General features: G+C 38.9%; 1 pseudogene; it reads left to right on the forward strand.

Moving 5' to 3' along the window:
* The first annotated feature begins 6,527 nt into the window (after positions 1-6,527).
* Positions 6,528-10,042, forward strand: LOC103696375 (annotated as a pseudogene).
* The last annotated feature ends 15,461 nt before the right edge of the window (positions 10,043-25,503 follow it).

A 25,503-nucleotide genomic window follows, 5' to 3' on the forward strand; every position in this document is an offset into this window, starting at 1 on the left:
TTTTGCTCTAAAGATATGGAGGCATTACTTGTATGGAGAACACTGTGAGGTTTTCACAGACCATAAGAGTTTGAAATATATCTTCACACAGAAGGAGTTGAATTTGAGGCAAAGAAGATGGCTAGAACTACTGAAGGATTATGACTGACTATCAGTTACCATCCGGGAAAGCAAATGTAGTGGCTGATGCTTTGAGCAAAAATCCTCAAGTGGGCTGGCAGCATTGATCACTACACAGAAGCATATTTTATTAGATTTGGAGAGATCAGGGATCGAATACGACTACATGATCCTAAGGTACAATTGGCTACCCTCACAGTGCAACCTACTCTGATTGAAAAGATCAAGATGTCTCAGAGAGAGGATCCAGAGTTACAGAAGATCAGAGAAACAGTAGAGTCAGGTGTGCAGTCAGAATTCCGAGTGCATGAAGATGGCTCTTTAAGATTCGGAACAGGGTATGTGTGCCGAAAGTACAAGAAATGAAGAAAGAGATTCTTGATGAGGCCCATAACTCAGCTTATACAGTGCATCCAGAGGAACTAAAATGTACCGGGACTTGAAGAAAATTTTTGGTGGAGTGGAATGAAGCGAGATATAGCTCAGTATGTTGCACAGTGCTTAGTGTGTCAGCAAGTGAAAGCTGAGCATCAGAGGCCTGCTGGACCATTACAGTCTCTTCTCATTCCTCAGTGGAAGTGGGAGCATATCACCATGGATTTTGTGACTGCCTTGCCTAAGACCCTCGGGGTAATGATGCAGTTGGGTGATTGTTGACCGACTGACCAAGTCAGCACATTTCTTGCCTTTTAGAGTTGGCTTTCCTCTGAGAAATTGGCAAGTTTGTACATAGAGCAAATTGTGAGGCTGCACGGATTCCAGTTTCAATGTGTCTGACAGAGATACTAGATTTGTGTCACAGTTTTGGAAGAGCCTTCATAAAGCTCTTGGTACAAGACTGACTTCAGTATAGCTTTTCATCCACAAACTGATGGACAGTCGGAGCGCACTATTCAGATCTTGGAGGATATGTTAAGGGCTTGTGTCATGGATTTGGGTGGTGCTTGGGATAGTCATTTGTCGCTGGTTGAGTTTGCCTACAACAATAGTTATCAGGGCCAGTATTCAGATGGCTCCTTTTGAGGATTGTTATGGCAGGAAATGCCGATCTCCAATTGTTGGGATGATGTGGGGAGAAAGACAATAGTTTGGGTCCAAAGATAGTACAGCAAACTGTGGATAAGATACAGGTGATTAGAGAACGACTCCTTATAGCTCAGGTAGACAAAAGAGTTAGGCTGACAATAGGAGAAGAGAACTAGAGTTTCAAGTTGGTGATCATGTTTTCTTGAAAGTACTCCTACTAAAGTTGTGATGAGATTCGGGGGTTCGTGGCAAATTGAGCCCTAGGTATGTTGGTCGTTCGAGATCCTGGATAGAGTTGGAGAAGTGGCAATACCGTTTGGCTCTACCCACTAGCTTTATCAGGTGTGCATAATGTTATTCCATATTTCAATGCTGAGAAAAATATATTCCGAATCCGAACCATGTGGTAGATTTTGAGCCTGTAAGTCTGCATGAGGATCTAACTTATGAAGAGTACCAGGTACGGATGTGGATAGAAAGAATCAAAGTGCTGCGACATCGGGACCATTCCTTATGTAAGGTATAATGGAGCAATCACTCAGAAAGAGAGGCTACTTGGGAGCTCGAGGAAGAAATAAAAGCCAAACACCCTCAACTCCTTGTATTCCAGGTACGTTAATTTCGCGGACGAATTTTTTTTTTTAGGAGGGGAGAATGTGAGAACAAAAAAAAGGAAAGAGTGATGGGCCGGCCCGAAAAAGACCGAGCCTATCCCCTTATTACGATCATGCCCTAGGCATGATCGTGGAGAAGAGGGGTGAAGGGGCGGGCGGTGGCGTTCGGGGGGGGGGGGGGTTGATCATCGAAGAGAAGACCAACCGTCGAGATTCGGCCGGCCGCGGAGGAAGCCCTAAGCCCTTTCCCTTCGGTGAAGATCCCACAAAGAAGAGATCTTGGAGCCGTGTGCGTTGATCCGGGTTGCTCACGGATTTTTCCACCGATTCCTCGTCGGAAGGGTCGCCGGAGCACCCTGTCGGACCGAGGTACGCGTGGCTCCTTCTCTTGTGCTTTATTTTCTGGATTTGGGGCTGCTTTGGTTGGGGTTTTGGCTGGTGAAACCGTCGGAGAAGGATCCAAAACAGGGTACCCCTATTTCGGCCTCCCTCTTCTGGATTTCGTCGCCGCCGGCCGCCGGGTTGGCCGAGATCCATGGTAGTTGGGTTGAATCGGGACTGTGGGAGGTCGGAGAGGAATTTTCTAGGGTCTATTGGAGAAGAGGAGTGATGGATCCGAGGTCTTCTTCCTCGTGACTCCATCTCCTTCCTTTTCCCTTTCCCTCTCGTCGGCGGCGACGACAGCTAGCCACCGGCGGCGACAACGACGGCGATGGCGGTTGTGGGCCACTGGGGTTGCCGTCGGGTGGGGGCCAACCACTGCCAGTGGGTCTTCGGTTGATGATGGAGGAAAGGGGGGGGACCCTTTCGGTTCTTAGGGGAAGAAGAAGAAGAAGAGGGATCTCCTCTTCTCTCTTTCTTTTGGCCGGCCACCATCGTCGGCGACTGCAGCAGAGGCGGCCGGCGATGGTTTCGGCCAGTGGTGGCCGAGGGTCGGGAGGATGGTGGCCGAGGGTTGGGCAGGTGGCAGCTGCTGCCCTTGGACCAAGAAATGGGGAAGGGGAGATGTACTCCCATCCGTGAAGAGAGAAGGATCTTCTTCCCTTCTCTCTCGTTCATCCTCCTTTTGGTCTTTTCACCGAGACCGGCCATCGTCGCCGGCATGGCGGCGGCCATGGCTGGCGACGACATAGGCCAGTGGTACAAGGTGGGGAGTCGGGCCTCCCCGACTACCCTAAATCTGGAGGGGTTGAGATGATTGGGGACCTGGTAATGGGCCCCAAAGTATATGTAAGTTATGGTTCAGAATATTTTAATATTAAATAATTTAGTTCGTGATTTATAATTGATGTTGTAGGGGAAGAGTCAGCAGTGCCAGGAGGTTTGGATCAGGGGACTCAGCACCCCAGCTCGTAGGTTGTGATTCGGATCCGTGTTTGTATCAGTCTACAATTCCTGTAAGAATCCCTACATCTAAGCACCTCTATGCATACATTTGATTTATCATTGGAATTATTTTATAATTATGTTGTTATTTGTTTATGAGCTGCTATGATACATATGAGGTGTGCATTTTGTTTATTATGAAAGTATTGAAATAATTAAATTGGAAAGGAATAATATATTTTTGAGAATTTATGAAAATGTGATGTGATTGAAATGTGATTAAACATGTAAAACTAGACATGTAAAATGGGTTGGACTAACCTTGTCATGAGATAGCCTCTACAAGCTTATGCGTAGGATAGCTGCCACGAGCTGATGCGTGGGATAGCCTCCACGAGCTTATGCGTAGGATAGCCTCCACGGGCTTACGCATGGGATAACTGCCATGAGCTTATGCGTAGGATTTGTGCAGTCTTGGACTGGGACATAAACTTGGTTAGTCCAAAGCCAGAAGTGAAAAGTCTGAAAACTTGGGAATCAGAGTAATACGGGAATGGATCACATAACGTGAAAAAGCATTTTATATATGAAATGGTTATATATATTTGTTGTTTGTTGAGCCTTTGAAATGATGAAATGACATTTATTTGATGCTTTGATTATTTTATTATTATTACTGTGTGTGGCTGTTGGGATTCTTACTGGACTGGAAAAGCTCATACTACACTTACATTTTTTTTCAGAGGCACTGGATTCATAGAATCTGTCGGGTGGGACAAGAAGTGAGCTCGTCAGACTGCTAGATAGATAGAAGTTAATTTATCTTTTGCTTATGGACATTTGAATTTATGTAATCATTCAGTACATTTTAGTTGGTTTGGTTTAAATGCATTAATTATGGATTTATTGGAATTTTTGTTATCTTAGGCCTTGCATGATCCTTAGGGCACTGCTCTAGGGCTCATGCGGCCGGTCACGTACCAGACCCGGTGATGGGTTCGGGGCGTGACAGAATGCACGGAGATGAAGGAGACTATCAGCCATATTCTTTTAGAATGTTCTCGAACTATGCAGGTCTGACAGCAGGCGCCTTTTCCTTTCCAATTTATTGAAATAATTAAATTGGAAAGGAATAACATATTTTTAAGAATTTATAAAAATATGTGATGTGATTGAAATGTGATTAAACATGTAAAACTCGACATGTATAATGGGTTGGACTAACCTTGTCATGAGATAGCCTCTACGAGCTTATGCGTAGGATAGCTGCCACGAGCTGATGCGTGGAATAGCCTCCACGAGCTTATGCGCTGGATAGCCTCCACGGGCTTACGCATGGGATAACTGCCACGAGCTTATGCGTAGGATTTGTGCAGTCTTGGACTGGGACATAAACTTGGTTAGTCCAAAGCCAGAAGTGAAAAGTCTGAAAACTTGGGAATCAGAAGTAATACGGAAATGGATCACATAACGTGAAAAAGCATTTATGTAATACTGAATGGTTATATATATTTGTTTTTGTTTGAGCCTGTTGGAAATGATGAAATGACATTTATTTGATGCTTTGATTATTTTTATTATTATTACTTTGTGTGTGGCTGTTGGGATGATTCCTTACTGGGCCTGGATAAAGTAGCTCAAATATTACACTTACATTTTTTTTTCAGAGGCACTGGTATTCGTTAGAAGATTTGGTCGGGGGTGGGACAAGAAGTGGAGCTAGATATATCTTTTGCTAGATAGAAGTTTAATTTAATTTTTTGCTTATAGGAGCATTTGAATTTATGTAATCATTCCAGTATCATTTTTAGTTGGTTTTGGTTTATAACATACATTAAATTATAGATTTATTGGAATTTTTGTTAATCTTAGGCCTTGCATGATCCTTAGGCACTGCCCTAGGGCTCATGGCGGGACCTATTACGGGCACGTACCGAACCCGGTGATGGGTTCGGGGCGTTGACAGAATGCACGGAGACAAAGGAGACTATTAGCCATATTCTTTTAGAATGTTCATCGAACTATGCAGGTCTGACAGCAGGCGCCTTTCCCTTGCCGTAGGATGTGGGTGTCACGGGAAGACCTTCTGGACCACTTGAGGATGTTGGTTGGCACACCGGGATAGTAGAGCGAGGCATCATATATGTCCATATGCATATCACATTTAGTTGGACCGGAATGCTCGCACATTTGAGGACAAAATCCTCGTCGAGGGTCGTGTGGATAGAGCTACTTGTTCAGCGATTGAGGTCATTGCCACCACCCGGGCACTCCCACCGGGGTGGGCTAGGGATATATGGGGTTCCCACTTCGCTCTACAGCACCCCAAGTGACTCTTGTCTCTTGGGAACCCTCACCTCCTGGCTACCTCAAGGTAAACTTTGATGATAGCGCCTCGGCAGTTGGAGCTAAAGGAAGGATTGGGTTCATGATTTAAGATTATGAGTCCAGGCTAGTCGTGGCAGGGGGCGGCGTACCTGTGATATGACGGCTATTGGACCATAACTTAGAGCTACATAGGAGGGAGTCATCTATGCGAGGAGGATCTTAAGGGCAGACTGTATTATCCTGGAGGGAGACTTTACTATGGTGACTGAGTGGATTCGCGACATCGGGTGCCGGAGAGATGGCCACCCTATACTCAGGGACATACAGATGTTGGTGTCTGCCTACCGCTCGATTCAGGTTGTTCATGTGTTTCGGAAGGCGAATAGGGCTGTAAACTGGATCACATCCTTTGCTACTCATCATTTCAGAGAGGTTTTACGAACTGAGACTGAAGTTATCTTTTTACCTTTTTGTTGTTTTCTTTCTTTTGATGTTGAGGGCAGTGTTCATGCTCGTTTGACATGAATTACCGATGTACTAAAAAAAAAAAACTCGGCAGATGGATGAGCGGTTTACTCTTTAAAAATATAGTTACCAAGTTGTAAATAATTTTTTTATAAAATTTTTACTTCAAAAAATTTTATTTTAAAAAGCTCTATTTCTAAAAATTTTATTGTCAATATCTCGGCCAACTGGAGCCCTAGATCAAGTTAGAAGACACCCATACCATGCTATTCTTGTTCAAGCTTGAGTTCATCGATCATAGCACTACATTAAGCTAGATTCATCGCGTCGATCTTGACCAATCCTCCACCCGATCCATTTGCATGAGCCATTATTCTTAATAGTAAATACATGATTTGTGTCGAAAAAAGTTGTACAACTCTGGATGGACGCCAAATCATTCGATCACGAGTGACATAAAATATATAAAATATATCATATATTACAGCATATATTTGATAGCTATCTATTTTTATGATTGGATGATAGGGTGGTCATCTCTACAGTACTCGGCAGCGCAAATCATGCACCGTATACTCCAAACTCTCATTGGCATTACATTGGGTTTCTTTTTGGGTTTTCGAATGGGTGCCTATAGAAGTGGAGGGGAGAGGAAGCAGTCTAAAGAACTCATTAATGCGTCTCGCTAAAATCGGAGGAACAAAAGAGACGACAACGGAGAGACTGCAGAATATAATAATTTTTTAAATAAAAAGAAATAAAGCAGAGAGAGAAACTAGAACAGGGGTTGAAGGAGGCTCCTTTTTCTTAATTTCCCTACGCCCTTAAGAAGAAGAGCAAGATTCTCTCGCTTCCTCTTCTTCGCCAAGTCACTGGAGCTCGCCGCGTTCATCTGTGAGTAGATTTTTTTTTCTTTATTTTTTTATGCTTGTTTCTTGATCTTTTGATGAAAAAGGAGATTTCTTTTGACATATTCTTTGAGTGTTCTGAATGTGTTTGTTGATAGAACCGTTTGTGTTTTACTGTGGATTCATTTCATTTGGCTTCAGCTTATAGCTGATCTCAATCATTGGTGGTTGTCCTTTTAATTTGTTCCTAGATTTTCTTTGTGGAGGAGAGTTGGTTGGCTAGTGTGTTTTGTTTGGTTATAAATGAATTTAATATTCTAAAATTATGTGCGAATCAACATAATTTTGAGAAATGAAAAACACAATTTCTTGGTGCCGTAGATCTTATTTCGGTAGTTTCTATTCTTCTGATATGTCGGTTTGCTTAGAGGAAGAAAGAAGTTTGCATCTTTGTGGAAAATCTTGTCAAGAAAAGTGTTTTCTATGCTAATGAGGACATAGAATGCTTAGTTGTATGAAAAATTTCATGGGCCAATCATTTTTTTTTCTCTTGATGTTTGTATCACGATAATCCAATTATGATAGTTACTAGGAAATATCCTTTAAGTATCATTTTTTATGTAAGATTTACAAAATTTTCTCTTTACTACGTGTTTCTTTCTTTTTTTAGAAAAACTACAAGGCATTTACTTCATTCAAATGATTTCTATATCTTTTCTTTTGTAGTTTAATCAAGACAATGAGTGCCGCAGCCAAGAAGAAAACTGTGGAAGAAAATGGGGATAAGGGAATTGACACAGGCCTGGTTACTGCGATCACAAATGGCGAGGATTTGGGTCCCATTGTTAGGCATGCTTTTGAATCTGGGAAGCCGGAGGCTCTCTTTCACCAACTTAGAACCATTGTCAAGAAGAAGGAAGTTGAGATAGAGGAGCTCTGCAAGCTTCACTATGAGGAATTCATTCTTGCTGTCGATGAGCTACGTGGTGTGTTGGTTGATGCTGATGAGTTAAAAAGCATGCTATCCAGTGAAAATTTTCGGCTTCAAGAAGTGGCAAGTGACCTTTTGCTGAAGCTTGAGGAGCTCCTTGAACTCTATTCAATCAAGAAAAATGTCACTGAGGCCTTGCAGACATTGAAGATCTGTGTGCAGGTCTCAAATCTATGCCTGACATGCAACTGGCACATATCAGAGGGCCGGTTTTACCCTGCACTGAAGACTTTGGGCTTGATTGAGAAGGGGACCTTGCAAAATATTCCAGTCAAGGCTTTCCGAAAGGTTATTGAGAAACAAATACCGGCAATAAAGCTGCATATTGAGAAGAAAGTTTGTTGCGAATTCAATGACTGGCTCGTGTATATTAGGGGCATGGCAAAGGAGATAGGGCAGTTGGCTATAGGACAGGCTGCCTCAGCTTCGTAAAAGAGAGGAGGACATGCATGCTCGCCAAAGAGAAGCTGAAGAGCAGAGCCGTTCAGGGGTTGATGATTGTGTGTCCACCTTAGATGTCAAACATATTGATGAAGATTCGGTGCTAGAATTTGATCTTACACCTGTATATCGAGCACATCACATCCATGCTTGCCTTGGTGTTGAGGAGAAGTTCCATGATTACTACTATAAAGAATCGGCTGATGCAGCTGAATTTTGGATTTGCAGATTTCAGTGCACAGCCCTTTCTTGAATCCCATCAACCCTTCTTCACACAGATTGCTGGGTATTTCATTGTAGAGGATCGGGTTCTACGGACAGCAGGGGGATTGTTGTCAGAGAGCCAGGTCGAGATGATATGGGATACAGCTATTGCCAAGATGACATCTGTTCTAGAGGATCAATTCTCTTGCATGGATGCTGCAAGTCACCTTTTACTTATTAAAGACTTTGTCACTCTTCTGGGTGCAACCCTTACACAGTACGGATACAGGGTAACACCGCTGATAGAGGTTCTGGATAACAGCAGAGACAAATACCATGAGCTTCTCCTCGATGAATGCCGGAAGCAAATAGCTGACATCCTTGCTAATGACACTTTTGAACAGATGGTGATGAAAAAAGGAATATGAGTACAACATGAATGTCTTGTCATTCCAAATTCAGTCTTCAGATATAATGCCAGCTTTCCCCATATGTAGCAATCTTCTCTTCATCTGTTCCTGATGTTTGTCGTATTGTGCGCTCCTTCATTGAGGACTCGGTCAGCTACTTGTCATATGGAGGTCGCATGAACTTATATGATGTTGTAAAGAAGTATCTAGACAGGCTCTTGATGATGTGTTGAATGGTGCTTTGCTGAACATGATCCACAGTGGTAACTTAGTTGCTTCACAGGCAATGCAAATTGGCAGCCAATATAGCTGTTCTGAGCGTGCTTGTGATTTTTTTCTCTTGCAGGCTGCCCAACTCTGTGGTGTCGCGGTACGTCTGGTTGAAAGGCCTCATTCTGGTTTGACTGCTAAGACTGTTCTAAAGGCTTCACAGATTGTTGCCTACAATGCACTGTTGAACTTGGTGAATTCCAAGTTGGATGAGTTTATGGCACTCATGAGCAATGTCAATTGGACAGCTGATGACGCACCAGAACATGCAAATGATTATATCAATGAGGTCCTTGTCTACCTTGATAGCATAGTGTCCACTGCTCAGCAGAATTTGTCTTTAGAGTCCATGTACAAGATTGGAGTTGGTACACTAGGTCACATCTCTGACTCTATTGTCTCTGCTTTCCTTAGTGAGAATGTGAAAAGGTTCACTATTAGTGCTGTGATGGGCATTGACAATGACCTCAAGTTGTTAGAATCATTTGCAGATGAGAGGTTTGAAAACACTGGATTGAGCGAGTTGAAGAAAGCAACCAGTTTTAGAGATTGTTTGGTAGAAACCAGGCAGTTGGTCAACCTTCTACTAAGCAATCAGCCAGAGAACTTCATGAATCCTGTAGTAAGGCAGAAAAACTATGGTGCTTTTAGACTACAAAAAGGTGGCCACTATTTGTGAGAAGTTCAGGATTCACCGGATAGACTATTCGGGAGCCTCTCGAACCGCAGTGCAAAGCCAAATGCTCGGAAGAAGTCAATGGACATGTTAAAGAGAAGGCTTAAAGATTTCAGTTGAAATTGATTATGCTACTTATTCTTGCATAGTTTTCTTACTGGATTCTGTGTAGCTCCTTTGCAAACTCTCTATTTATGCTAACATTTATCTGAATTGCAGATAATCGATAGTTCAATGGTCTGTAAAGGATATTGTCAACTTGTGGTGATGCAGCTCATAATTTTGAATTTCTGAGTCCTTTTGTTCATGGTTATTTGGCATTATCCTTGGAGCATTCATGTCTAATTAAAGAACCCTGATTCTGGGTCAACTGGATGTCTCTTTCATTTTATCTGCATGTTTACTGACCATTTGAAATTATCTTACTAAAAATACAAATATTCGGTGATAGAGAGAAATGAATAAGTATATTATTGGTTATCAGCATCCATTAGTGCAAAAGTTGTGAATTAGACTGCTAATTTGGATAGTTACATGATGCAATTCTGAAAAGGGAAAACTATGCATTCTTAAAAATGCTCTTCACAAATTATTGATGATTATGGTTGGTTTGAATGGTTTTTAGTTATTTCAGGAAGTGTGAGAGAAGAAACAGTGAAGCAATATCTCCGTCATAGCTTTTTCCTCCTTCCTCCAAGTCATTATACAGAATGATCTGTCTTGTACTGTTGACGAATTTCACACTAGGAATAAGAACTTATAATTAGGCTGCAAAATGCAGACAAGACCATCAGTTTGGCAAGCCTCTAAAGCAGAAGAAGTGAATAATACTTTTCTTGCATCTTTCTTTTACATTCTGCAACTTGTGTTGTTCTATTTTCATATTAATTTTATTCCCTTATTCTTTCTTGACGGTAGTGACTTGCTGCTGATATTGAGATGGTGGAACCAAACAAAAGATGCCATAGTCTGCTTCTAGAAATAAATGCAACTTGATTCTCAGAGGATTGTCTTGTAAGTGAATTAATTAGCTGGTCCATCATATTATATTAACTAATACTTACATCAAGTTATATAGTGATACCACAACGACCGCTAGAAGTACAAGGTACTTAGTAGATAATTACTTTGCTTTCCAACTTTATCAAAGCACTTTTTTCATTAAATTATTTGTGTTCTGTAGAACATCATGGTACAGCTATAGGTACCTTACTTCTGATAGCCATTTCCAATCAACTCCAAGAAATGACAAAATTCAGCATTTGATGCTATTTCTTCCAGATAACTTATTCCATTCTACAGTCTTTTATCACATGACTATTAAATTAAAAGCTTCATACTCAGACCTTTGGAAAAACAATCCTTTGCTTCTCCATATCGATTATCTTTCTCCTAAATCTTAATCTCCGCTATTAATACTTGAGAATTTCATGGAGATGATGATAGGTGCTGGATGCCTAGCTGTTGTTCTTGATTATTAATTTTTGGAGCCATGGTAATCATCTAACTCACCCTCTCAACTCCATATTCTCTGTCACATATCAATTTCTTTTTTTTGTTTTTTTCTTTCTTTTCTTTTTGTGTGTGTGTGTGTTGGGGGGGGGGCTTTCTTTTGTTTTTTTTTTGGATCTGTTCCATTGTTCTGTTAATTTTCTGTTCAGGGTCCACAATTTGATGCCAGATACCATGGATTACCAACTGGCTCTAGAGTACACCCAATCATTGGGGGCTCCATCAAATTAGTAGCGTGTAACATTAGTAATATTGCACTTATCCTGCAAATGAAGTTTTTGAATGGTTCTGCAATTCCAAGGCACTATGAAAGTTGTGTGTCTTTGATCTTGAAAAAGTAGTACACTAAATTCTGTTCAAAGTACAGGTGATACACCTCCAGTTTTATCCCTGTTAGTCAGGAAGTTCTTCAATTTGATGGTTGTGTCAGGAGACAGTAATCTTAGAGCAGTAGCTCATGGTAGTATGAGTTTTAACTCTGTCATGAACAATTTAAGGCTCTCTTTCCCTCTGACCAGCCTTCTAAATTTTCCTAGAATTTTCTTTCAGAAGATACAGCATCAATTCACAAAGAGTTTTTGGAACCAAAAAAATATATTTTTTACTTTTCTAATTATTTTTTGAAGTTCTTTATAAATGGGTTCAAAAAAAGAAGGTCGTTTTTGGGGAGAACCAAAGGAACTTCTGCTTCCATTCCCCAAATTGTTAAAAAACAAAAATTTTCTTTTTTTTCCACCTCAAGAAGTTTTATAAGTTGCGATGGATATCCTTAAAGTTGACTACTATAGATGGGAAAATGCTGTTTGTAGGCAATCCTTTTTGGTGCTTTTTGAGATAAAAAATATTTGAAGTCTGAGAGAGTTGAATTGTTGATTGGTTCAAAAAAAAAGTGGGAGAAGTGGGGATCTTGAGCTGAGCATATAGCAGGTTCTGGATTTAGTGCCCATACTTGAGCCATTTAGAAATTTTGGATAGGCTGTGTTGAAATTTGATAACTCAGAAAAATGGTTGTGTTAAAATTCAGAATTATGAATAATGGCCATAGCAATAATGATCATATGCAATTTTTAATCTTAGCATGTTTAATTTTCATGTTGAGTTTGGAATTACTAAGTTGGGCTGAATGTTTATCAAAAGCAACCTGATCTGAGTGGGTGACAATTAGACCCAGATCCAGTTTTTTGGCTTGAGCTCCTAGGATTTTTGGGTTGTTATATCTCTATTTTTTGTTTGGGTAAAGTATGTGATGTAGCACTGCCCATGGGAAGGGAAAAGTTCAGGGTTCGTGGGGCTTGAGGATGCCAGGACTAAACCTATGTATGGCTAGAATTTATCTTCAGATCTAAGTTTTCAGTGAAGGTGAACTATGTGGAAAGTTTCCTTATCGAAAGTATGCAAGGAATGACTACGGTTTGACCCATGATGTTTGTTTCATGTCTAATTAGAATATAAGGAAAAATGCCGAAAAAAATTATGAAAGGGAGCACATGGTTGTTTAGCTTGGAATCATTCAAAATTTTGGCATTTTTTATGCCCATTCAGCAAAAATATTCATGCAGCTATGTTACACCAAAATGTGTTCTTTTTCTGCTTCCAAAAATGTGAGTCTTAGTGGTAGGTTTAATCTCGGCTAGATTTCCATTTTACAACTACGAAAAAGAAACTTGATATACTATGTAGTAGATAAGACATAGGTATCTAGTAGCAAAATGAAATATCTCCTTATGATATATACCTCAAGTTCCCCAGTGTAGATGTGTACTGGAGAGATCAAAAAACAACTCTATAGAGATCAAGATGTGAGGAACAAATCCAGGTAGCATTGAGGTAGCAATGGCATGGTCATATCCATAGCATGGCCAAAGTCATTGCATTATAATTGAGAAATTAACCATTATAGATAACTATGGCATTGAGGTATCAATGGAATGGTCATATCCATAGCATGGCCAAAGTCATAGCATTATAATTGAGAAATTAACCATGATAGACAACTATGACATGCAGGCATATTCCTTAGTAAGAACTAGGACCTTCAGGTATAGGTTGATTGCAACTATAAAGTGCTCTTCAAACAACAAATTAAGTTCTCTAGAGTCTAAACAAAAAAGTGTACCAACCAAATAAACATCAACAGAAATGCTCTTCATTTTTGGTGAACCACATAAACAGAAATGCTCAACACTGACATGTGAATATGCTTGAAAACACTAGTAGAGGAGTTGAGGGCATCTAACAAATGACCCATTTGATACTGCTAAATTATCACATAGCTGCCATCTGAGTCCATAATTTGAAGTTTCCTTCCAAACTCGAATCTGAAAAATATGACGCAGCTGGAACTGATCCAAAGCTAGTGTCAGTTTCAGAGTTTCAGCTAAAACTATGGGCCAACTTTGGTAACATGGTTTAGTTATTCCAAACATTTTGCATTTCTTCATTTTTTCCGTTAAAACATTGAAAAGTATATGATCTAAAACAAAGTTAAACTTGCAAGTTGTTTGGAAGATTCATAAGCATTGCGATGTTAGAGAGTAAATTTTTGACACAGGTTGGCTATCTTAGAGCTTAAATTTCAGTCTTATTAGATTGCCGATGATGTAGCACCCTACAAATATGTTTTCCCTTTTCTTCAGGAATGGAGGGATTGCAACCAATCATTTTAAAGAAATGAGGCAAGAATTACCCATATCTAATACTTGGGGAAGCACCTTCTGGATTTTGAATATGGGATCTCCATTTAGAAGAAGGGCTGAAACCAGTAGGTGAATGACATACTTGTACTCTGTATAGATGTTGAGCATTCATTTTTGAAAACTAATATTTTTATTGTTACAGTGAAGAAATGATAAGGGTGGGGAGCAGACGGACAGGTGGGGCCTGGACCTCTCATTTATTTTTAGATGCTTGATAGTGCATGATCATTGGACAAGCAGGCCCAGTGCTCTCATTCATTTCAGATGCTTGATAATACATGACAATTGGATCTTTTGTAGGAGCTAGAAGCTTTTGCCATGCTGCTGAAGGCTGTCCCTGCTTTATAGGCAGATGTACATGGAAGAAGACAAGCTTTGATTAAAGTGACTTTACATTTTGAGTCAAATTATCAGCTAAACAAGCAAATAACTTGGAGATCTTGTCCGATGTGCCTTTTCAATTTACTTGAAGGAAATGCTATTTTAGAGACAAAAAGTCTTTCTTCAGGCCTTTTCCACCCTTGCTATCTTCAATTAAAAATATTGTAGAATGATAATCATGCGACTTGTGCATCTATTCTGGTTTTACAGTGAGTTAATAGGATCAGGTGGAATCCTTTATTTTTTTGGTGCAAACCAACTTGGTTGTCAGTCTCAAGGTGCAAAATAAGGGATAAATTGGTTGTATCATAAAGAATGATGTTGGGAAACAGATTTTAATCAATGATGCGCAGATAAAGGCGAGCAAAGCTCAGAATATAAATTATGAAGTTCATATCATTGTTCATGAAGCTCTAATGATGAAGTGAGAGGATTTTGGCCAGGAGCGTTTCAAGTATGTATTCGTCCAATATCTAACAGAAGATTTGTCTGGCCTGCCAGTTTAATTGTCTTTTTTGGTGGAATTTTGTTCGAAGATGACCCATTATATACTGAAGGAAATGATGTTGTTGACCAGTTCTGCTGTGGAAAAGAACCTTCTCCTTGACAGAAGCTTCTTCCTAGAATGGATTTGGCTTATAGGGAGTTCATGTTAGTGTTTTAGACACATACTTGGCTCGGAGAGTTAAAGAGCATAACAATAACACATGGTAGCATAGATGGCTAATTTTCCAACAATCTTAGCACTGCTAGATTTTGTCCCAAAACATAAGTATCTAATGTTCTTTTTTGGGGCAAGAAAGTGTTTAATGTTTTTCACTTAATGTAATTAAGTTCTTTATCTAGTTCTCTTTTATTTTCATGTTTTGGTGGAGGTATAGTGTTGCACCAAATTTACATATGAGAAGGTTGTCTTTTTAACTTCTAATTAATGAGATCATGAAATATCAGATATCAAGAGCTTGAGCTTGTTCCTAATACACCATTAGCTTGGCCTGCCAATCATCATCTCTAATCCATGCAAGCTCCAAAAGATTGCACACATTGCCTATCTTCTTAGGATAATTTGTTAGTCAGTCCTAATGTTGTGGCTCTGTGCACAGCCATATCTTTGGTTTAGAAAGACTTGTTTGCACATGCATGTGGGTGGGTGTGCGTGTGCGCGCACACGTGCGACTAGGCGCATGCAAAATTGTAGGGGTTGTTAATGGGCTGAGCTCGAGGGGGCCGAGCATAGCTCAATCTCAAACTTGTTTTATCACGGTTCAGAGCTTGAGCCAGATTATTGATTTCAAGCCAACTTCTAGTTGTTTCGGAACAGGTCAAGGATCTAGTGTGAGTTTTGAGGTTTCTTGGAGCTTTCTTCTGTTCTGGTTATATTTTAATATTATTGGTGAAATACAATCTATTATATATTAAAATTATATTAATTTACAATAAACAAATATAGGTATTTTCATATATAGAAAATTACAAGAAAAATGATAGATAAACACATGTACTATTAATTTATTCATGTTTTGATCTTAATTGAGTCGAGCTTGAGCAAGCTTATTCTTGCTCTAACTCAGCTGATGTAATCGTTCAATCTGGGTTCCTGAATTTCGAGCTGAATACGAGTTCATTATACCGTCTTTAGTCACTTAGCAACCCCTGCAGAATAGGAAGAGAATCTTTCTTGACCAATCCTGCACAACCCTTCCACAACTATGGCAGCACATAGAGCCTTATGCATTGTGTATGCATGGGACCAGTTGCTTGTGCATGCACATGCATGTGTGCTTTGCATCCGAGGCCTCATGCTGTCCATGTGCATGCATGTGTGCTTCACATCTAAGCCTTATGCTGTCCATGCGCATGCACGAGCATGTCCACTATGGCAGCAAATAGAGCCTGTGAAATGACCATGTCATATGTGCTTTATATCCGAGCCTCCTGCGTCGTGTCTTATGTAACTAAGTTGCTTGTGCATGCACATGCATGTGTGCTTTGTATCCGAGCCTTATGCTATCCATGCGCATGCACTACATGCACGAGCATGTCCCATAACTATGGCAACAAATAGAGTCTGTAGAATGTGTTGGGATTGTATCCTAAATGTCAATCGTCAGCATATTGATGATTGAATTTTGTAAATGAATTGACAAATTATAAAGTGTTATTTGGCATTATTCATCATTTCATCTTCAAATGAACTCTTATATGATGAAGTCCTTAGGACTTATGTTATGATAAAGGAGGATTTATCTTTGAGTCCTTAAACTTGTTCGCGACCAAATGATATGTTTGTTACTAGGATAACAGCATTATCGAGATTAGGTCGTTGTGTGACATATACATTGGTTGTCCTCTTAACCAAGGAGTGTGGAGATACTGGTATGCCACACAGGTGAAGTGTAGGAGTACATTTCACTGAACGTGACCAATTCCGGAATGCTCTAATGTCGAGAGATGTTCCGAGTGGATATGGGTATAAGTTTGGCCCTCTGACATGAGACCGCAACCTGTGACTAGTAAGCAACTCGCTGTACTTTGGTACCGGACTACCTGAATTTCTAATTCAGTGACGGAAGGTCACTGGTGTGCAGTTTCAAGTACTTGCGTAGTCAGTTGTGAGTCAAGAATAGAATTGACCCCTCCTGAAAATAGAAGATAATGTCTTGTGATTAATTTAGCAAAAACTTGGCCAGAGTAATCCTAGTGAGGAGTCACGGGATATCTAAAATTAATCACATAATGGATGTACTAATTATAGGGTTGACAGTGAGCTCTAAGTCATCCTAGCATTAGGAGTCAAAGGGATTGAATTATACAGTAACCATAGTTCAGGGTTCCAGAATATTTGCTTCGCATATATTTGGCCTACCCCGACGTCGGGTACCATTGCTAGATGGTCACATCGATTAGTGTAGAAAATTGTTTCCATACTACCGGCTTAGGTTCGAACCTATGAGGTCACACGCATAAAAGATTCCTAATTGATCAAGAAAGCTGATGAATGATTAAGAATCATTCAGGGGTAATTTTGGTCAATTTGATTGGCAAAATTATCTAATAAAATAATTAAAGTAATTATTGGAGGATTAATTAGTAATTAAATTACTAATTAAACTCAATTTGATTGGAGTAATTGTGCTAAGGATGAGCCAAATTGAATTGGATTCAAGTTTTGGGCTCAATCAGGATTTTTGACCTGATTGGATTAGGTCAGAACCAAAAAGGACTTAAGCTGATCAAATTAATTCTAAATTAATTTGTTCTTATTGGGGATTGACCTAATTGGATTAAGTCCAATACAAAGTAATTAATTCAATTTGATTGAGTCTGGAGAGCCAAAAATTGAATTGGATTCAATTGAGCTCAATCAGGGTCTGACCTGATTAGATTGGGTTCAACCAAATTGCTTTGTTTTAATCCGGGTTTGACCAAATTTGATTAGGTGAAACCCAAAGAGGATTAGGCTCAGATGATGTGGCAAATTAGTGGTGACATAGAAATTGGATTTCATGAATTTTAATAAACCAAAATTATTGGCATTGGCGCATGGACCCATTGCTTGACACATGGCGACATTTGTTTGTTGTTTGAATTTGAAATTCAAACATTAAGCAATATATTAAATGATTTCATGCAATCAAATAACTTTCCTAGCTGGCATGTGAACCTCTGAATCATTTAAATTCGAAATTCAAATGAAATATATGCGACAAGAGATAGGAAATTCTGCTGCATGGATTTCAAATTCCTCCCCTCTTGCACATGTGTTTAAAATTTGAATTCAAATCAGATTTGGTTGAGATCTGATTTGGGTTATTCCTATTTCTTTGCATGTGCCAACTAAAGGAGGTTTTTCTGAAAATAAATTTCGAATTTTGAATGAAAATTCGGAGGCCATTAGAAGGGGTCAAACATGGGCACTGAAAACACATCCATTGCAGCCTTCTTCCTCACCCGCCTCCTCCTTCCTCTTCTTCTCCATTTTAGATAGGGTTTTCAGGGTGAATATCTTGAAGATTCAAGATCAGATCTGAGTCCTCTACTTTCCTTTACAAACCTCATCTCTATCTGCTTCAAGACGATGATCAAGAGTTGATGAATCCCGGCGGGCAGATTCAGCTTTCAAGTGTTCTGCAGCTGCTAGGCACTGTTGCGGAAGAAGATCCTTCAGGACTTCGCGTTGTACTTCTCGTAGAGGCTATTCGTGTGCGTGACTGCGAAAGTCAAGAATCAGATCACAACTTTTTAATCCATCATAAAAGGTATTAATCTAGCATTAAATCATTTATTATGGTGTCAAGGTCTAGGTCCGATTTTTCGAGGTTTTACCCTCTTTTGGGGCTCCTCACGGAGATATCTCCAGAATCCATTCGATGGATATTCGGAGATTAATTGGAATAGAGTTCTTAAGTTTCAGATCTGATAGTTAATCATGCATAAAGTTTTAGCATTAATTGTTTAAACGATTCCGGCATAATCCTATGTGTTCTTAATGTGCTGATTTCTAGATTTGATCTTGTAAGCATGCATGAATTAAATTGTTTGATCATTTTTCTGCTGTATTTTTGAAACTTTAAAAGAACTACGTGTGGCTTGATTCCCCTTGTGAAGGGGTACGTAAGGCAACCCGATCAGGGTTCAGCCATGGTTTTAAAAAAAAAAAAAAATTCAGCATGCTAAATACCGAAGAACTTAGGAATAACTTCAGAATGACCATGCCATATATGTTTATATCCGAGCCTCATGCATCGTGTATATATGTGACTAGTTGCTTGTGCATGCACATGCATGTGTGCTTCGTATCCGAGCCTTATGTTGTCCATGCGCATGCACTACATGCATGAGCATGTCCATAACTATGGCAGCAAATAGAGTCTGTAGAATGACCATATCATATGTGCTTTATATCCGAGGCCTCCTGCGTCGTGTCTATATGTGACTAGTTGCTTGTGCATGCACATGCATGTGTGCTTTGTATCCGAGCCTTATGCTATCCATGCGCATGCACATGCACGAGCATGTCCATAACTATGGCAACAAATAGAGTCGGTAGAAATGATCATGTCATATATGTTTTATATCCGAGCCTCATGCATCGTGTATGTATGTGACTAGTTGCTTGTGCATGCACATGCATGTGTGCTTCGTATCCGAGCCTTATGCTGTCCATGCGCATGCACTACATGCACGAGCATGTCCATAACTATGGCAGCAAATAGAGTCTGTAGAATGACCATATCATATGTGCTTTATATCCGAGCCTCATGCATTGTGTAGGTATGTGACTAGTTGCTTGTGCATGCACATGCATGTGTGCTTCGTATCCGAGCCTTATGCTATCCATGCGCATGCACTACATGCACGAGCATGTCCATAACTATGGCAGTAAATAGAGTCTGCAGAATGACCATGTCATATGTGCTTTATATCCGAGCCTCATGCATCGTGTATGTATGTGACTAGTTGCTTGTGCATGCACATGCATGTGTGCTTCGTATCCAAGCCTTATGTTGTCCATGCGCACGCACTACATGCACAACCATGTCCATAACTATGGCAGCAAATAGTCTGTAGAATGACCATGTCATATGTGCTTTATATCTGCGGCCTCATGCGTTGTGTATGTATGTGACTAGTTGTTTGTGCATGCACATGCATGTGTGCTTTGTATCTGAGCCTTATGCTGTCCATGCCCATGCACTACATGCACAAGCATGTCCATAACTATGGCAGCAAATAGAGCCTATGGAATGACTATGTCATATGTGCTTCATATCCGATCCTTATGGCCATCGTGTATGTATGTGACCAGTTGCTTGTGCATGCACATGCATTTGTGCTTCGTATCTGAGCCTTATGCTGTCCATGCGCATGCACATGCATGAGCATGTCCATAACTATGGCAGCAAATAGAGCCTATGGAATGACTATGTCATATGTGCTTCATATCCGAGCCTTATGCGTCATGTATGCATATGACCGGTTGCTTGTGCATGCACATGCCCATCTCCTCAGCTAAGAATCATCTCTACCCACTTTGCAACACATGTTCTCCAAAAATTAATCACAACTGCTATTTAATTGCATATTCTAAGATTAGAGCAAAATGGGATGCCAGTAGAGTTGTCTATCAACTTGGAGATGCAAAGTAGTCCGTCACCCAAATTCTTTAAACCTGAGTTTGACGAATCCATTAATGTTTTAGAATTAAGTTGATAAACAAACTTGGAACTTTTTCATTAACACGAGGACTGGAGGAAGCCTTGTCTAAATCACGTAAGAGTAGGGAATTGAACCCAGGTCGCTGGTATTATCATCTAGTGACTTTATATTGGAGGAAACCTTTCCTATTTTGCGATTGTTGGAGGTTGTTATGAGAGATAGATAAGTGCTAGGATCGGATGATGTCCAAAATGCCATCTTAATGCTGATTTTTGGAAGTATTGGGAATGGAATGATAACCTTTAGGTTTTTTTTTTTTGACAAAGCTTTATATTTTTAAAAATACAAAATATGTATAATATTTTTTTATTTATTTTTAAAGAGAAAGGGAGGGGGATGCACGACCCATAAATCGAACACATATTTGGTTGCTAAGCAGAGGGCTAAAATCACCAGGCCAATGCTAATTAATAAAATTATGTATAACGCCAAAGAGAGGGTAATCCATTGATTATAAAATATGAGAAGTTTGTATCATATGTGACATGATGTTCAAGTGAAAGTGTGCCTCACTGATTTTAGATATTAGATATTTGTCATGTATTAAAGGTCACTATCTTTCTTTTAGAGAGGGGGTTGCTACTACCAAGGTTTTATTAGCTCCAGAAAAGAGCTAGAGAGGAGGAGCAACAGTTGTTGATGATCAGTGAACGACGCCCGAATAGTGAGGGTGAGGGTTGTTCATTTAGAAGTGGTTGGCTAATTAGGACCTATTTGGATATTCATTTAGAATTAAGCTGAAAATTCTATAGAAATCGAGCCTGATGGTCCATGTAGCTTGCATTTTCTAAGAGTCTGTTCCAAGCCGGCCTAAATCTTAGCCTTTATATTGCAAGAAGAACAAAAAGATTTATAGAGGTTTTTTCTCTTCCTACGAAATTTGGATAGGTGGAGTTTGGTTGATCCAGGGCCACGCTTAAATGGATGGTCTAATCTACAAATTTTACAGAATTTTCAGCTCAATCCTATAGGAATAGCTAAATAGACCTTTAAAGTAAGTTTGGATATTTTTAGACTAGTAAAAATTCATTGACCATCCTTCTTGGCTTGGCAAACAGGATCTTAGTTATCACTCGATATAGTCCAGTCACCAAGGGAGCTGAGATCTTGGTTTTTTAGAAACCTTGCTAGCGGACCACTCAGTTACCTAAGAAAGATAAAGGCCCGTGAATTGGTTGCGAGTTTTAACTTTTTGGTCGGTTAAGGAGCTAGAAACTTGGACAATATTTGGCAATGGGCTGGGCTTGGCTACTAGATCTTGTGTGTATGTAATTATTAGGGAAACTTAACACTCGACCCTCCATTTGACCAAATTTTAAGATGTGATCTCTTGATCATTATTCTTTAATTTTTAGTCCTATACACACTTATGCAGAATTTGCACGTACTTACACTTAGAAAATATTTGGTTGGAGGGAGTTAGGCTTAGGAATAGGAATAAGTGACTCCTCTCTAGCCGTTTGGTGGGGGAGTCCCATTCCTATTCCTATTTTAGGGAGAGTGGAAATACCCCAATCTCCCAAAATCTAATTCGAGATCTCTCTTTAGTATTTAAATCTATTCTGCCAAGTTTACTTAAAAATATTCCGATTCTGATTTCAGTCACAAACCAAACATATCGGTGAATGTGGCCATTTTGATTCCAATTCCAATCATTGCAATTCTGGTTGCAAATCAAATGCACCTTTATAATGCACATATTTATACTAGTTCTTGTATATAGTTATATCTCCCTGCACGCAGTCATATTGTCCCTGAACACATTATATCTATGTGTACATAATTATTTATAATTATGTTTGTATTCAAGAATAAGTATGTACAACCATTAGTGTCTGAGAATTAAAGATACTTTAAAACTTGGGGCAAGTGTTAAAGTCCTAGTCAAGAGGGACTAAAAATTATAGTACAGTCAATGGTGGGACCGAATAAAAGTTATTGTTAATTATTATCACATCTAGCGGTTGCATGTGGATGTGGAGTCATCCTCTATTGGAACTAACCATCTCCACCAACTATATTTGCAGTGGTTCTATCTTTCTCTCAAAACTTTTTCTAGAGAGAGAAGCCCTAGAAAATAAGTTTACCACTCGGCTCATAGCCTTCTAGATCGATGGCCACTTTTATAATTTTTTGTAGTTTTACTCATTATTCAACAAAATCAATGGTGCTTGGACAAGTCTAATGTTGACCTAGAAGTTTGGTTTTGATGAATACAAAATAACTTGATTGGTTGGAGAAGCAATTAACTCAAAATGTGCAAGTTAGAGAAAATTTTACGAGTTTTATTGAAGTTCTGCAGTAGAGGAGTTGACCTTGAGACAAGTAGAGCTAACCCTTGAAGGACCAAATGCTTAGACAGAAAGCCAAGATTTTAAATCGTTTCAAGAGTCGACTCTAACACCACTCAAGTCAATCCCAACATGCTGGAGAGGACTAACATGTTTCCATGAGTTGACTCAATAACACATGAGTCATCCCAAATAGTCCCATAGTGGAACACAAACTCAATGAAAAATAGTTATTTTCAAGTCGACCTAAGCAACACAAAAGCTGACCCTGTTAACATGGTTTTTGTTAAGAGCTATCCACTAAACATGGAAAAGTTTCAAATATCCAACTCAATTAATCCTATTTAAAGAAATGGAATGTCACTAGTTGCTTGCAGAAATCTCCTCTAACAAATTGTCTTATTATATAATGTGTTATATTTCTAAAATGACAAATAAAACTGTCCATATCTTAACTCATATATATTATAACTTAAGTAGTAAACAAATATGGGCTATCGAGAAGATTGTTGCTAGGAGTTTAGATATCTCTTGGAGAGAAGACTTCTTTAAACTTGTGTTGGTATGTAATTTACTTAAGAATATATGGTTTGTATTGCCAAATTGCTTGCTTCATTATATTATTGTCAAAATATTTAATAATTAATATGGTTTAATTATTATTGTAATGAAATAGATTTTGAGATAGGCTAGCACTAAGAAACTAATGACGTGAATGGATGGAGCGAAAAAAAGTTATAAAGAGTGACACACAAAATTAACGGTTGTTTGTGCATAGTAGTTTCCAATATTATATCTACAACACAATAATTGTGAGTTAATATATGCTTAATTATCTCTTTTTGAACTCAAAGTTACAATTTTGGAGATTATATTTTCCTTTCTTACTTAGGCTCCTTTTTTATTTTTAACTGAAATTTGATTAGATATATAGAAAAATAGTGCGCAGTTAAGGGAGTGTAGTAGGATATAGAAAAATATCGTAGTACTTTATGATACTTATTTATTTTTGATTGGTTAGGAAAAGTTATCCACTGAACATTGTGAAGTTTTCAATACCTAACTCAATTATACTTCTTGATAATCCAAAATATCATCAATGGTGTGCAGAAATCTCTTTGATAAAATTATCTTATTATAACATGTTGTTCTTTTAAACAAGCCAGTTGTGTTCTTTGTATCTTAACTCCAATGTATTACAAATAATAACCAACTATGAGTTACTAAGGAGATTGCTGTTTGGAGGTTAGACAAACTCAGAAAAATATTCTTTTAAAAGTTAGGTTGCATGTACTTAGAATATATGATTTATATAACCAGATTGTTTGTTTTATTATATTATGAGTTGTTAGAAATATATAATGTATTTAGTTGTTTTCAGATTTTAATTATTTGTTATAGCAAAGTCAATGTTGAAACAAGCAATGTTGAGAAATTAACAATACGAATGGATAAAGAGAAAAGTTTTACAAAGAGTGACATGATTCAACATCGGATTTAGCAATCTCCAATATTACATTCAACGGTAGCTATGGAAAGTTAACATATGCTTATGTCCTTTTTAACTCAAAGTTACTATTCTAAAGATTACCTTTCTTTTTTTTTCACCTAGGCTGCATCATTTTTAAGTAGATGCTTGTGATTTATTAGTCTCCATAATTACATGCAACGATAACTTCTTTTTTGTTTTCCACCTAGGCACCATTCCCTTTTTGTTAACTAATAATACGATTAGTTTAGTAGCTATTTGTGATTTAGTAGTCTCCAAAATTACCTGCAATGATAACAATAAAAAGTTGATTTATGCTTTTAATTGCTTTAAGAAATCGTCGCTAATAAAATTATCTTATTAAATATGCTGTAATTCTAAAATGGCAAATAAAGCTATCTGTATGTTAGTTCACATACATCATAGTTCACATATTAAATAAATATGAACCAAGGAGGAGATTGTTGTTTACAATTTAGACACTTCATGAGAGAGAGATTTTTTTTTATTATACTATTAATTATTATATTTAATTATTAACATTATAATTATTTGTTATAATAAAATAGATTTTGAAAACAAGTTGTGGCACAAACGGCCCCAAAAACCATAATAGAGTCTGATTAGCTCAGATGATGGGAGTCTTTTAGGCAGCACATGTATTCGGAAAGATGGATAGGGCCGCAGACTGAGCCACCTTTTTTATCATATCAAGCGTTTCTTTTTTTTTTTGTATTTCTTATTTTTTCGTGATCTGGCTGGATGTAGCCATTTTATATAAAAAAAAAAAAACAATAACAAAGCCTGGGCAGTTAAATGACTCAGCGAATTGGTTGCCAGTGGGGTTTTCATCAGGCATCGCTCGCACGTGAGGACTTTGACACATAAGCTCAACCAGGCCCGGCCCGCCATGAGGCACCACGCATACGGGTTGCATCTTGAGCGTGAAAGAAGGATTCACCTTCCTTCGCGCGAATCCGCCGTTGCATGACCCAATGCACATATTTTGAAGCGCTCCGACCCGTCATTAATCAACCTGCACCAATCTCAAAGCAACTGTGGATGTGCAACGGTGAGTCGCTTGAACGAAGGTAAATCTTTCTCTCGCGCGAAAGATGCAACCCGTTCCCACACCACCACTTTGTTTTCCCCACTCGACGCCACATTGTTTTAATTCGCGCAACTCGCGACAACAC

This window comes from Phoenix dactylifera, unplaced genomic scaffold (genome assembly GCF_009389715.1).
Source record: "Phoenix dactylifera cultivar Barhee BC4 unplaced genomic scaffold, palm_55x_up_171113_PBpolish2nd_filt_p 000113F, whole genome shotgun sequence".
NCBI lineage: Eukaryota > Viridiplantae > Streptophyta > Magnoliopsida > Arecales > Arecaceae > Phoenix > Phoenix dactylifera.